Source organism: Monomorium pharaonis, chromosome 8 (genome assembly GCF_013373865.1).
Source record: "Monomorium pharaonis isolate MP-MQ-018 chromosome 8, ASM1337386v2, whole genome shotgun sequence".
NCBI classification, from domain to species: domain Eukaryota; kingdom Metazoa; phylum Arthropoda; class Insecta; order Hymenoptera; family Formicidae; genus Monomorium; species Monomorium pharaonis.
Genome location: NC_050474.1, coordinates 16,512,082 through 16,525,458, shown reverse-complemented (window position 1 = coordinate 16,525,458; position 13,377 = coordinate 16,512,082). Strand labels below are relative to the sequence as shown.

Genomic DNA, 13,377 nt, shown 5'->3' with positions numbered 1-13,377 from the left:
TGATTACTTGAACTGCGTACATTTCACACGTGCGTAAATGTGAAGCAATTGTAGTGACACTAAAACAGTGTGTAATGCACAGACTTGCTATTCGCACCCATACAACGAGGAATAAGTGCAACAAAAATCTAAGCATTCTTTATATGAATTATAAAAAAATAAAAATGTGTATACGGAGTGATCATGTACCACAAGATAAATATGTTAGAAAGTAAATATTATGTAAAAAACTAACAGAAACTTTGACACAACTTGAAAACAGTGTAAAAACATATTTCTTTAATAAAATTGATACTTATAATATGTTGACAAAAAACATTTTATATTCATTACTTTGAATTTATGTTTTAAAACTATATTATTTTTATTATTTGTTTATTTGCCCATAAGTTATATTATTTTAACGCAAAGAAATATTGAATATTAATTTAACACAAAATATTCAATAACATAATAACATTAAATTAACACTTAAATATGTTAAAAATTCAATTTAAGAAATTTAACAAGAATCGGTTTTAACATATAAAATGTTTTAATATTGCGTAATATGATCTTATGAATAATTTTTTTGATCAATTTTTCCACTGTAAGATATGATTAATAGCGCAGTAACATCACAGAATCAAATAGCTTTATCACAAATTTTCCACGATAACTACGTATATATCTTTATCTGTTTATAATTGCTTACAGTTTATTCCCATGATGTAACTATTTTCAAGGTATTTTCTCAGTTTTTGATAATTGTTGTAGAATGTACATAGTTGAAATAAAAAATACTTTTCATTCGTATTTATTATTTTTTAAATAATTTATGCTAATGTTTGAAAAATCCATTCAAATATAAAACGCAAAAAAATACAATTTATTTTCTCTTTTTACATTATTTTCATTACCTTTTACTATTCTTGAACTTGTAATAACATCTATCAATAAAAATAATAGAATAAATATACTATTACTGATACATTAAGGGATTTTGTTTGAAAATACGAGATCTGTTCGGTAAATTCTCGAGCTTTTTAAAAAAGAAAATTGTTCGTCTACTGTAGAAGCTATTCGGCCTTCTCGCCTGTAAAGTAGTCTCCCTTCATTTTGAATACGTTGTCTCCAAAGTTTCTTTCATTTTTCAAAACATTTCTGGAACACTTCATTTAGGATACTGTGCAGCTGCGCTAGCGAATTTTTCTTTATCAATGTAATCAATTTAGAACGTTGGTCTTTCAACGGTATTTATAATTTAGAGAAAAAAAATTCGCTGGTGTCAAATCAGACGAGTAAGAAGAGTACGGAACGACTCTTGTCTTATGTTTCGCTTAAAAACTGGCGGATTAATAACGATGAATATGCAAGCGCATTGTCAACATAAAACATCTATCGGTTAGAGCATTGAGCCTTTTCTTTTAGCCCATAAAAATATTTCATTACTTCAAGGTAATACGAAAACCCAATATGTCGAATAGTAGCAAAACGATCAAAATACCATGTTACAATAGTAATAATTAAAATACCATGTTATAATAGTAATAGTAGTTATACAATAATAATAATAATTTATTGATCCCCTTGAGGTTACAATTTAAATTCTCATACAATATACAATTCATATACAATACCCATGTTATAATAATATTACGTTCACTTTTAAATTCATGTCCGTAACCTAGACAATATATAGTTCAAAATCGAATCACAAAACGTCTTAATTCCTTGTTACGTAGTGTGCTAGATAAGGTAAAATTTTTTCTAAGTTTTTATGTATTTTATAATTAATTTAACATATTTGGTATCAGTACTCTCGAAACTACAATCATTGTATGACTAATTTGCAATGGTATACTTATAATTGTGATAATTAGTGAGTATTCATTGTCCTTTAGTAATTTTTACTTCAGAATTAGTATGTAATCACTAAAAGACCAGTGCATCTTTTTCAATAATTAACATGTTATAAGTATATCACTGAAAGATAATGTATTTTCATTAATTTTACTGATTTTTTTATTAATGGTAATTTAGAGAATACGTTCCTAAGGCTTGTATGTGTGAGTAAATTACATAAATATATAATTATTTTTCCATTTTAGTCTATCACTGATTCTAAATTCATCTATTTGACTTACCTGTACACTGAAACTCTGCGTTAGTTTGAAGCTCTAGTCTACTAACGCGGCGTGATCAGCTATATGAACCCGACTTTACAAAAATTAAAAATTAATAACACAACTCGTTTATATTTCGTATGTACCTGTTTGTACCATCTTTTATTTTGTTTGTACCTCAAAAGATAAACAAGTACAAAATGATTAAAAAATAGCTAGAACCCAATTTTAAGGTATTTTAATTTTATTAATGCCATTCGATAGAGAATCACTTGTACTCATTTGTATCACTTTTCATTTCGTTTATACCTCAACACTATAAGACGTTATACTAAAATATAAAAAATAGCATACTTTCGAACCAGTTAAGGTACAAACAAAACAAAAAGTGATACAAATGGGTACAAACAATTTTTCGTCAAACGCCATTCGATATCTCAAAAAATAGCGGATGTGCCACTTTTACGTTAGACTAAATTATAAAAAATAGCGTAATTCCAAACCGATTAAGGTACAAACGAAATGAAAAGTGGTGGAAATGGGTACAAACGATTCTCTATCGAATGGCATTAATGAAACTAAAATATCTTAAAATGGTGTTCTCACCATTTTTTAACCACTTTGTATTTGTTTATCTTTTGAGGTACAAACAGAATAAAAAGTAGTACACACGGCTATAGACAAAGTATGAATGAGTTGTATTACTAATTTTTAATTTTTGTCGGCTTCCAGGTTTAAATAGCTGAGGGATGATCTCCTATTGCGGCAGTCATCTAGCCAGTATATAATTATGCTTCAATATTAAATGTATTCGGCACATAATTTATAAAACTGAAAAATGTATTTAAAATTTATAAACATTATATATATATAAAATATTAAACAAAATTCACCTTTAATCGCAAACTTTATTTTTATGCTATGCATATCCGTCTTTATTTTTCTAAAATATTAGCTATTTTTTAAATAAATTGATTAGATCACAATCTCGTACAAATCTTAATATACGTGAACATGTAACTACGAAAATTATTTATTACGCGATTGCATTGCTATCCCCCACTTACGTTCATCTGCGCCGAGTGCATATAGAGGAAATTATTTCTACTAACACGAAGTTGATTAACGCAGCGTTTTAGTGTATACATAATAACACACACACACACACACACACACACACACACACACACACACACACACACACACACACACACACACACAATGTATAATTTATTATTAAAAATCATTTATAAAATTGTATTTTGGTAAATTACTCTTTAAATTTTATTCAGTAAAATCAATAAAAATATACTAATTTTCAGTGGTTACTTATAACTTGTCAATCAATAAAATAATTATAAACTAATTCTGAGGTAAAAATATAAGACAGTAAATACTCACTAATTATCACAGCTATAAGTATACCATTATAAATCAGTAACAATACATTAAACACAATTTAAAGAGAATATTTAGTAAAAACGTTATATTTTTATGATACATTAATACTTCAAATTCCTGATGCTTAAAAGCCGTGTTATATTATTATTCCTTGCATTACCTTGCATTCCGCTAAAGCAATGCTAGGAATTAGGCAACTTTCGGACTGATTTTTTCTAAAGTGACGCCTACTATCCCCTTCACTATTAAGGGGTTACACCAACCTAAACGGTCGAAAAACAGGCCTAACTTTGATATTTTATTCCTCCTAAACGGGTAGTGGGAATTAAATGAAATTTTGGATGATTATTGACTTATGTTTCGAAAATATAAAAAAATTTTTTTATTAAACAATGGCGACGGAAAGCAGAAATATGGCCGCCGACACACATTGAGATTTGGAAAAACGCATTTTGCGGTAACCACTGTCCCGTCTAAACGATCCATCTGAAACAAAAAAACAAAATGGTGTTTTTAAGTTAACAGTAGTGGTTTGTCGGTGACGATCGCCGATTGTCGATTTTATCGTTTGTTACAAAATAGCGATGAGTTGAAGTTAAAATTTAAAAAAAAAACGAAAAATTTTTCTCCTTTTCATTTTTTTATTTTTTAATAAAGACCGATTAAAAAAAATAGATCGTCACCGACAAAAGAATGTTTCTGAGAGTATTGTGTAAAAATTTGAAAACGATCCATCGATTAGTTTTTGAGATCTGGTGGTCACCGACTTTGAAAACCATGTTTTGAGAAAAACGCGTTTAAAGTTTCAAGTTTAGTTCTACTATTGTTAATAGCCGAATTTTGCACTTTACCTCTAGTCGACAATTCTGGGGCCATATGAGATTCCTTCCACATCAATAACAGCAGTGCTTTGTGAAGACTTTTGTTGACAGCGAGCAATCTTTTCTTCGCGCGTCGCCTTCTGCGCTCGTACTTCGGCCACATTGATGCGCGCTCGGTCTTGATTTTCGCAATATGCAGCACAATTCTTTTATTATCATTAATAAATATGCGGCAGCATCTTCATTAAATGTGTATGCAGCAATATTGGCAGCAATTTGCACAACGTGTGCACCGCTGTGCTGCACTTTTGGCGCTATGCGCCAAATCAGATTGTTCAAACTGTCGTTAACGTTTTGCGTAAATCCACCGACGCATTTCTCCAGTAAATTATCACTAGAAAGTTGTTTTCAAATATTGGACGAATGTCTTTAATCACATCATCGTCCAGTGGCGATTTATGTTGATATTGCTCCAATTCGAGCACTCGAACGCTCGATCCCGTTTTACTCAACTCTCTGTAATTCCGGCATTTTTTCAGATATCAACATAAAACTTTCAGGATATATTCTCGAAACTTGAAGCTTCAAGAAAATGTAATTTAAAAAAATCGAATTTTTTTACCGCTAGGTTGGTGTAACCCCTTAATACATTTAAAAAAATAAAAAATGCTTAAATATAAAATATTATACGTAAATAACTATTATATACTTAATTTTTTTTATTTGATGATCATATTTTAAATCCGTTATTTTAATCTTTTTTAATTTTTACTTCACATAATTAACAATTTTAAAAACTACGATATATTAAAATTCAACAGACTATGTTCAGCAGAAAAATTTGTGCAACAAAGGATTAAAGACGTCTTTGAGATGTTTCATAACCTAATTTTAGATTTAATATTATCTAGAAATAATGATGGTATTAGAAACAATACCAGAAATCATAAACGTATTACAGACATCAATACTTACATTATAATTATGCATAATTTATTTTTAATATTTTGCTTTTTTATTTATTTTCAAGTCTATGTTACTAAATAAAATATCAATAGGAAACTTTTCAATCCGCCAGTGAATAATGACAAATTGGAAAATTATTAACTCATTGACAGTACTGGCCAAAGTAACGTTTATTAGTAAATGCCCATAACGCTTCGGCCTTCGTTTAGGCCCTTATCAAATGATAGTCTTGAATTGAAACGCAGCTAAACATTAATCATGTACAGACACCGAAGATCCACCAAAGAAACCAACGTGTGGTAGAAGTTGATATGAGAATTTTCAATTGCATTGACAGTTATAACAAAATGCGTCACGTAACACGATGAGTTAGTCAAATTTTTATAATAAAACATAATAACGATAAAAAGAGTCAGCACACCGTATTTCGTTAAAAGCGTTGGAGCGACTCTTTTTATCGTTATTAATTATGTTTTATTATAAAAATTTGACTAACTCATCGTGTTACGTGACGCATTTTGTTATAACTGTCAATGTAATTGAAAATTCTCATATCAACTTCTACCACACGTTGATTTCTTTGGTGGATCTTCGGTGTCTGTACATGATTAATGTTTAGCTGCGTTTCAATTCAAGACTATCATTTGATAAGGGCCTAAACGAAGGCCGAAGCGTTATGAGCATTTACTAATAAACGTTACTTTGGCCAGTACTGTCGATGAGTTAATAATTTTCCAATTTGTCATCATTCACTGGCGGATTGAAAAGTTTCCTATTGATATTTTATTTAGTAACATAGACTTGAAAATAAATAAAAAAGCAAAATATTAAAAATAAATTATGCATAATTATAATGTAAGTATTGATGTCTGTAATACGTTTATGATTTCTGGTATTGTTTCTAATACCATCATTATCAATAACTTTTTAACGAACAATGACCGCCGATTAAGTTATGAGGCAAAGTTACTCAGGTTATGTCCCTGATAACATATGTGAAAGACATTGAAATCGAAGGTGGCTCCGTATAAGTAAATAATTACCAAATTAAGATATTGTACAACCATATCTTTTTTAGATTATTAAAATAAATAAAAAGCGTGAAATCTTGTCTGAGACAACAAAGTATACATGTTAGGTCATCAAGCTGGCCTGCCGATGACGTGGTCACAGCCTGTAATATCAAAGATATGTTTATATGGATGCCAAGGATCATTTCTACATCTTAGTCTATTTAGTAATGTCATGCATTCTATGCGAGTCAGATATATGGATAAGGTATAGAAATATATCAATAAAGCTCTTACAAGGGAACCTTGCGAACCCGTAAATTCTGATTTTAATGAAACTTGGCATAAATGTAGAGGGGGTAAATACATAAATTAAAAAATTTTTAGTTGGTGCCCATAAACGGTTTAAAGGGTTAAAACCACCCTTCAAAGTTGAGACATTTTTGCGGTTTTTCGATATATTTCATAAACTGAACAAAATATTAAAAAATGTTTCATACAAAAGTTTTACAGCATAAATACCTTCATTTAACTACGCTATTCATTTTTTGAAAAAGAAAAATTAAAAAAAAATTTTTTTTTAATAAATAGCATAATTAAATAAAGGTATTTATACTGTAAAACTTTCGTATAAAACATTTTTTTATATTTTGTTTAATTTACGAGATATATCGAAAAAACGCAAAAATCGTCTCAACTTTGAAGGGTGGTTTCACCCTTTCAAATCGTTTTTGGGCACCAACTAAAAATTTCTAAATTCATGTATTCACCCCCTCTACATTTATGCCAAGTTTTATTAAAATCTGAATTTTCGAGTTCGCGAGGTTCCCTTGTTAGTCAAATTAAAAATTAAAAAGTATTGAAATACTTTATTGTTCCCAAAACAATTAATTCTAATTAATACAATTTTTTTCATACATTTACAAAGATTACATTCAAAATTTTTATTTATATTTTTGATTCTTTAACTCATTTTTTTGTAAATCGAGGCATACATGAGACGAAAGATTACAAAATGACTACGAGTCGACTTTCCAAATATAGAACAACACGTCATATTTTACTTTTCATTCTTTTTGCATTAATTTAATATAGCATTACATTTAATTATATTTATTGCTATTTTATAGTTAAATTTGTAGTTAAATTGTAATTGTACATTTATAATTATATTTATTGTTCTTACAGTTATTGATAATAAATCTATTTTGCCCATGTTTTAATTATGCTCTTAGAACATATAATCATGTGCCGACTTGTAATGGAAAATAAAAGCGTCTTACGGAAATTTCTCAAGCTTGCCAACTTTGCAGGTGATAGCCTAGGTTACTTAAAAGCCATAGACCACATTTACAATTTCCATAAGAGCTACGCTTTGTTTCTCATTACAAGCCGGCACATAAATGTATGTTCCAAGAGCATGAAACACGGACAAAATAGGTTTATTATCAATAACTATAAAAGAACAATAAACATAATTATAAAAGTACAATTATAATTTAATTACAAAAAAAAATTTTTTTAATGTGACTTTTGTGAACGTATTGAGAGAATTGTATTAATTATAATAAATTGTTTTGGAAACAACAAAGTATTTAAATAATTACTTTTTAGTTTTTCGATTTGACTAAGAGCCTTATCGGTATATTTCTGTGTTTTATTCATATATCCGGTTTGCATAGAATGCATGACAATTACTAAATAAACTAAAACAAATAATTCTTACAAATAATCCTTGGGTATTCATATAAACACATCTCCAATATTGCAACCTGTGATCGACAGGCCAGTTGGATGACATTATATATAGTCTGCATACTTTGTTGTAATTGTTTCAAACAAGATTTCGTGCTTTTTACCTATTTCAATACATTGCAAAGAATAATAAACCGTTAATTTCATTTTTTGTAAAACTATGTTATATTTGGTATCTTTAAGTAGATACATTCTGTCGGCCATTGTTAATTTCGAGTTTTAAAGTTAATTATATTATATATTATGCAAGGGAGAAAATCACTTACACAAAGAAAGAAAAAGAGAAATAAAATACACACACATGCATATATATATATAAATCAGATTGACAAAAATCCACTTTTTTGGATAAACCATGCCAGTGGTAAAAACTGGTATTTTCCGGCAAAAACTGGCAGAAACTGATCTCGTCTAAAAAAACGATACAATTACAATAAATAGAAAATCTTTTTATCCATATTTTATCAATCTTAATTCACAAGCAGTGTCCTAGATATATCCTTATAATCTTAACTATGTATATAATATACATAATACTCCTGTACGCAAATGTGTGCGAAAAAAAGACAACATAAAAATATAAAAGAGATTGTATTAACTAAATTTTAAATTTTACATTAATTTTTTGTTTAATAAGACATCATATATAATAAAAATAGGTAATAGTAATATAATAAAAAAATAAACAATAGTAAAAAAATTAAAATTTTTTATGAGTACAAATCTGATTGATTAAATTTACCATTTAATAATTTGTAACAAAAAGCTAATTTATTTGTTACGTCTATTCCTAATTTATTACGTATTTTATTTTAGGTAAAACTTATTAAAAAATACTCGTTCAATTGATGCTGAACTTGGTGGACAATTATGCAAATGCATGACAAAATTAACGAAATCAGCAGGAAAATTATCTGTTATCGATATCGATGGTAATCGATGGTGCGATCCGCATGCGGGACGGAAACCGGTAGCGCCCCCGTGCGTTCACTTTCGTTCACTACCGCGTAAGAGTCTGGCCTTCCGCCATTCGAGTACGTTGTCGCGGTCGTCTCACGGTATTCGTTTCTCGTATATTCACCTTTTGTATTAATAAAGCTATAGTGTCCACAGTTCGGCGTGTCGGTCGTTCGCGATACTTCCACCCTAACACTAACATTATCATATTTTTGTAATGTTTTCTACTACGTTCTGACATTAAGATTTTTAGCTTTTTTTAAAAAAAAATAATAATTTTGGAAAAGGTTCTAATTAAAAAAAAAAAAAAAAAAATAATAATTTTGGAAAAGTTCATTATTCACCAAGTTTAATAAACTTGGTGAATAATGAAGAGTTGAAACCATACAAAAATATTTTAGAAAAGATTTTCCGTAGCTTTTACACCTGCGCATATGTTAGTGTATTTACTGCACCCATGATATAATGGTACAAAATTGTCAAAAAAACAAGAATTATGCAGCAGAATTATCGCCTGACTTTTTACCATTAATTATAGCTTTTCAAGCAGAACCTTTTCCAAAATCTTTTTTCTTTAAGCTAAAAATCTAAATGTCAGAACGTGATGGAAAGCATTACAAAAATATAATTTTCATGCTAAATTAATTTTGTTATGCATTTGTATAATTGTGCAGCAAGTTCAGCAAGTTCAGCATCAATTGAGCGAGTATTTTCGAATTTGTTTTATCCAAAATAAAATCCGCAATAAACTAGAAATAGAATTAACAAATAAATTAGCTTTTTGTTACAAATTATTAAATAGTAAATCTGAAGCAGATTTGTGTCAATAAAAAATTTTAATTTTTAATATTATCTATTTTTCTATTATATTACATACCTACTTTCATTATATAATGTTTTCTTATTAAACAAAAAATTAATATAAAATCTAGAATTTAGTTAATACATATCTTTTTTTTATTTTAAAAATTATTTTTCATATATTAATTTGAGACTTAAAAAAAACTTTATGATTCGTTTCTTTAAAACATAGTGAGTTTTTATTATGTATTAATATATATAATAAAAAATTATAAGTATATATTTAATATATATTTAAAAATTATATGTATATATAATTTTAATGTTACATATTAGTTATTTTAGTTTTGGCCAGTTTATTCCACTTAGATAAAGTCCAAAACGGTAAAAACCGGAGTTTACCGTGGTTTTTTCCACCCACTGGAATTTTCCGGCCAAACTTGATGTACATGCATGCTCATACATGTATATGCGCATACGTATATGTATAGACATTACTACACAATGCTATTCTCTTCCCTTCGTCTCTCTCTTTCACACACACACACACACACACCACCGCACACCACACAATTTAACAATAACACTCTTTCTAGCATAATAAATGTAATTTAATAATAGAATTCTTGATAATGACTACTCTGACAATAATTTATTAATAAAAAAAACTCACACTGATAAGTTTCTTTTTATTAATAAATTATTGCCAGATTAGTCATTATCAAGAATTCTATTATTATTTCTTTACTGCTAGCAACTCTACAAATTCCATTGGAAGTTAATTATAATTTATTTACATGTATAAATCACTTTATGTTACTTTTTTAATTTTTTCTTACCATTTTTTAACTACTTCTAATTCTCTCTTTCTCTCTCTCTCTCTCTCTCTCTCTCTCCTCCTTCCCTCCCTCCCCCCTCTCTTTCTCTCCCTTTCTCTCTTTCTCTCCCTTTTTAAATTTATTTATATGTCTAAATAACTTACTTTATGTTACTTTTCTTACTTTTTCTTATTATTATGTATTTCTTAACTACTTCTAATTCTCTCTCTTTCTCTCTCTCTTTCCTTACTCATTCACTCTTTTTTTTATCCTTCTACTTTAGGTTCAAATAAAGTACTTCTTCTTTTTTTTTCCAATATAATAACTAAAAATAAACCGTAACACAAAGTATTAACTTATCTCAGAATATTTATTTTCATTAAAAAATGAAAATTTTTTTGTAATAATATACACAGAAAAAAAATGTAATACAGCCAATAACATATGTGATTGCGGGCTGCCAACTACATAAAATACTCAATACAATAATATTTGCTATTAATGCAAGTACAATGTTGATATTGCAATAGCATATATTATTGTATTGAGTATATTTTTAATTGGCAGCCCGCAATAACATATCTTATTGAATATATTGCATTTTTTTTTTCAGTGTATACTTATTTGATTGTACAACGCATAGTGTTATACTAATCTTCAAATTAGGCACAGCCGATTTTTCCTGAATGTAATCCACGATGTAATAGGCATATTATGAAAATAAATTAAAATATAATCAGAAAAAAAAACAAAGCCAATATAACTTTGTCATTTTAATTCAATCTCAGTCTCGACCTTTAATTTGATATAATATGGACTTCAAAATTGTTTTATGAATCTTCATATATATTATTAAAAAAAATAAGGTATCTGTCACTACAAAATAAGTGAAATTACAACAAAATTATGTTTTTAAAAAAAGATATAAAAAAGCGCCGAGTGCATGCGCGTAAGAAACGCCCTAAAAATCTATTTTTATACAAAATAATTTTAATTTGGCACTACAAATGTACAAAATTTTAATAAAATTGTCCTTCCCCCCCCCCCCCAAAAAACAAAAAGTTAATTTTCTCTACAAAAGTAATGATATAAAAAAAATGCGCTAATTATAAAAATGGATGTTTATACGAACTAAAATATTTACTTTTACATATAATTATTTGTACAAATATTACAAATAAATATTTTACTACAAAAACTTGACGCCGCTAAACCGAATAATGTGCTCTTTTTCTTTTGTGTGTACATCTAAATGTGTGTGTGTGTGTGTGTGTATGTGTGTGTGTGTGTGGGTGGGTGGGTGGTGGTGGTGGTGGTGGTGGTGGTGGTGGTGGTGGTGGTGGTGGTGGTGGTGGTGGTGGTGGTGTGTGTGTGTGTGTGTGTGTGTGTGTGTGTGTGTGTGTGTGTGTGTGTGTGTGTGTGTGTGTGTGTGTGTGTGTGTGTGTGTGTGTGTGTGTGTGTGTTTAGTATAAACTTCGTTTATAAAGAAGCAATTTTTAATATCTCAGTCTCTTATGCGTGCGTACGTTCGAATGTCTCTCTCTTTTTCTCATGCGTGCATGTATAACATTATATATACGTATACAATGCCATTACGATTTCGATTGTAAAAAAATTGTAAATTTAGTAATTATTATTTGTTATTAAGTAATTATTATTTTAGTATGTAAGTTAGACTGTAAGAAAGCGATTTTGTATTAAAGCAAATTATTCGGTTTAGCGGCGCTAAGTTTTTGTAGTATTTTGTTTGTAATATTTGTACAAATAATTATTTGTAAAAGTAGATGTTTTAATTCGTATAAACATCCACTTTCATAGTTGGCACATTTTCTTTATATCATTACTTTTGTTGAAAAAATAGTTTTTTGTTCTTTTGGGGAAAAATATTATTTTATTAAAATTTTATACATTTGCAATGCCAAATTAAAATTATTTTGTACAATAGATTTTTGAGTGCGTTTCTTGCGCGCGTATATACTTGGCGCTTTTTTATACCTTTTTTTAAAAATACACAAGTACGCGAGCACTCAGATTATTTGATATCTGTGATTATCTTAATAATAAGATAACATAAATAGCTGAAATACTGTATGTTTTAGATATAAACATTGAATATTATTGATATTAGAAAAATTTTCGTATTTGTCCATAGTACTAATCACAATTTATATTGCCAGTATGGAAAGAGCAAATTTTTATAATCATATCGTTTCACCCCATAAATTTGATTATTATTTTTAATTAACGTTGAATAATATATTAATTGATTATATTATTTCCCAAAATATTCTTCTAATGATTTCATTATAAATTTAATTAATGTTTAATAGTATTCTTTCTAAATTTCCTAGAGTGAAACATTACTGTAAAAAAGTGAAAATCGAACGTATCTAAGTTCGAGTGATTTGTCACTCTAATTAGAGTGAAAATGCACTCTATAAGATTGATTTGTCATTCTAATTAGAGTGACAAATCACTCAAACTTAGATATGTTCGATTTTCATTCTTTCTAAGAGTAATGTTTCATTCTAGGAAATTTAGAGAGTTGACTAGATTATATTTTTACTAATTATTACAAATAAATAATAAATAAAAATTAATATAATTTCAGTAATATCGTCTATTAATTAATTTATTTAAAAATTTGATTAAAGATGCATTAAACATTGAATTTAACACAGTACTAATGTTACAATATTTTAATTTATATTGAAAATAATTTCTAAGTAAAATAAAATTTATT

At 28.1% G+C, this 13,377-nt stretch overlaps 1 protein-coding gene and 1 long non-coding RNA gene across 3 annotated transcripts in view; both read right to left on the bottom strand.

Annotated features, from left to right (window-relative positions):
- Positions 1-13,377, bottom strand: part of LOC105837411 (flotillin-2) — a 193,132-nt gene that overhangs the window by 136,359 nt on the left and 43,396 nt on the right. The gene's annotated exons all lie outside the window — the stretch shown is intronic.
- On the bottom strand, positions 586-3,839 carry LOC118647071. The gene is made up of 2 exons (XR_004964381.1): positions 2,774-3,839; positions 586-2,282 (listed from the first exon to the last, which is right to left on the bottom strand). It is a non-coding gene; the product is annotated as an uncharacterized LOC118647071 (long non-coding RNA).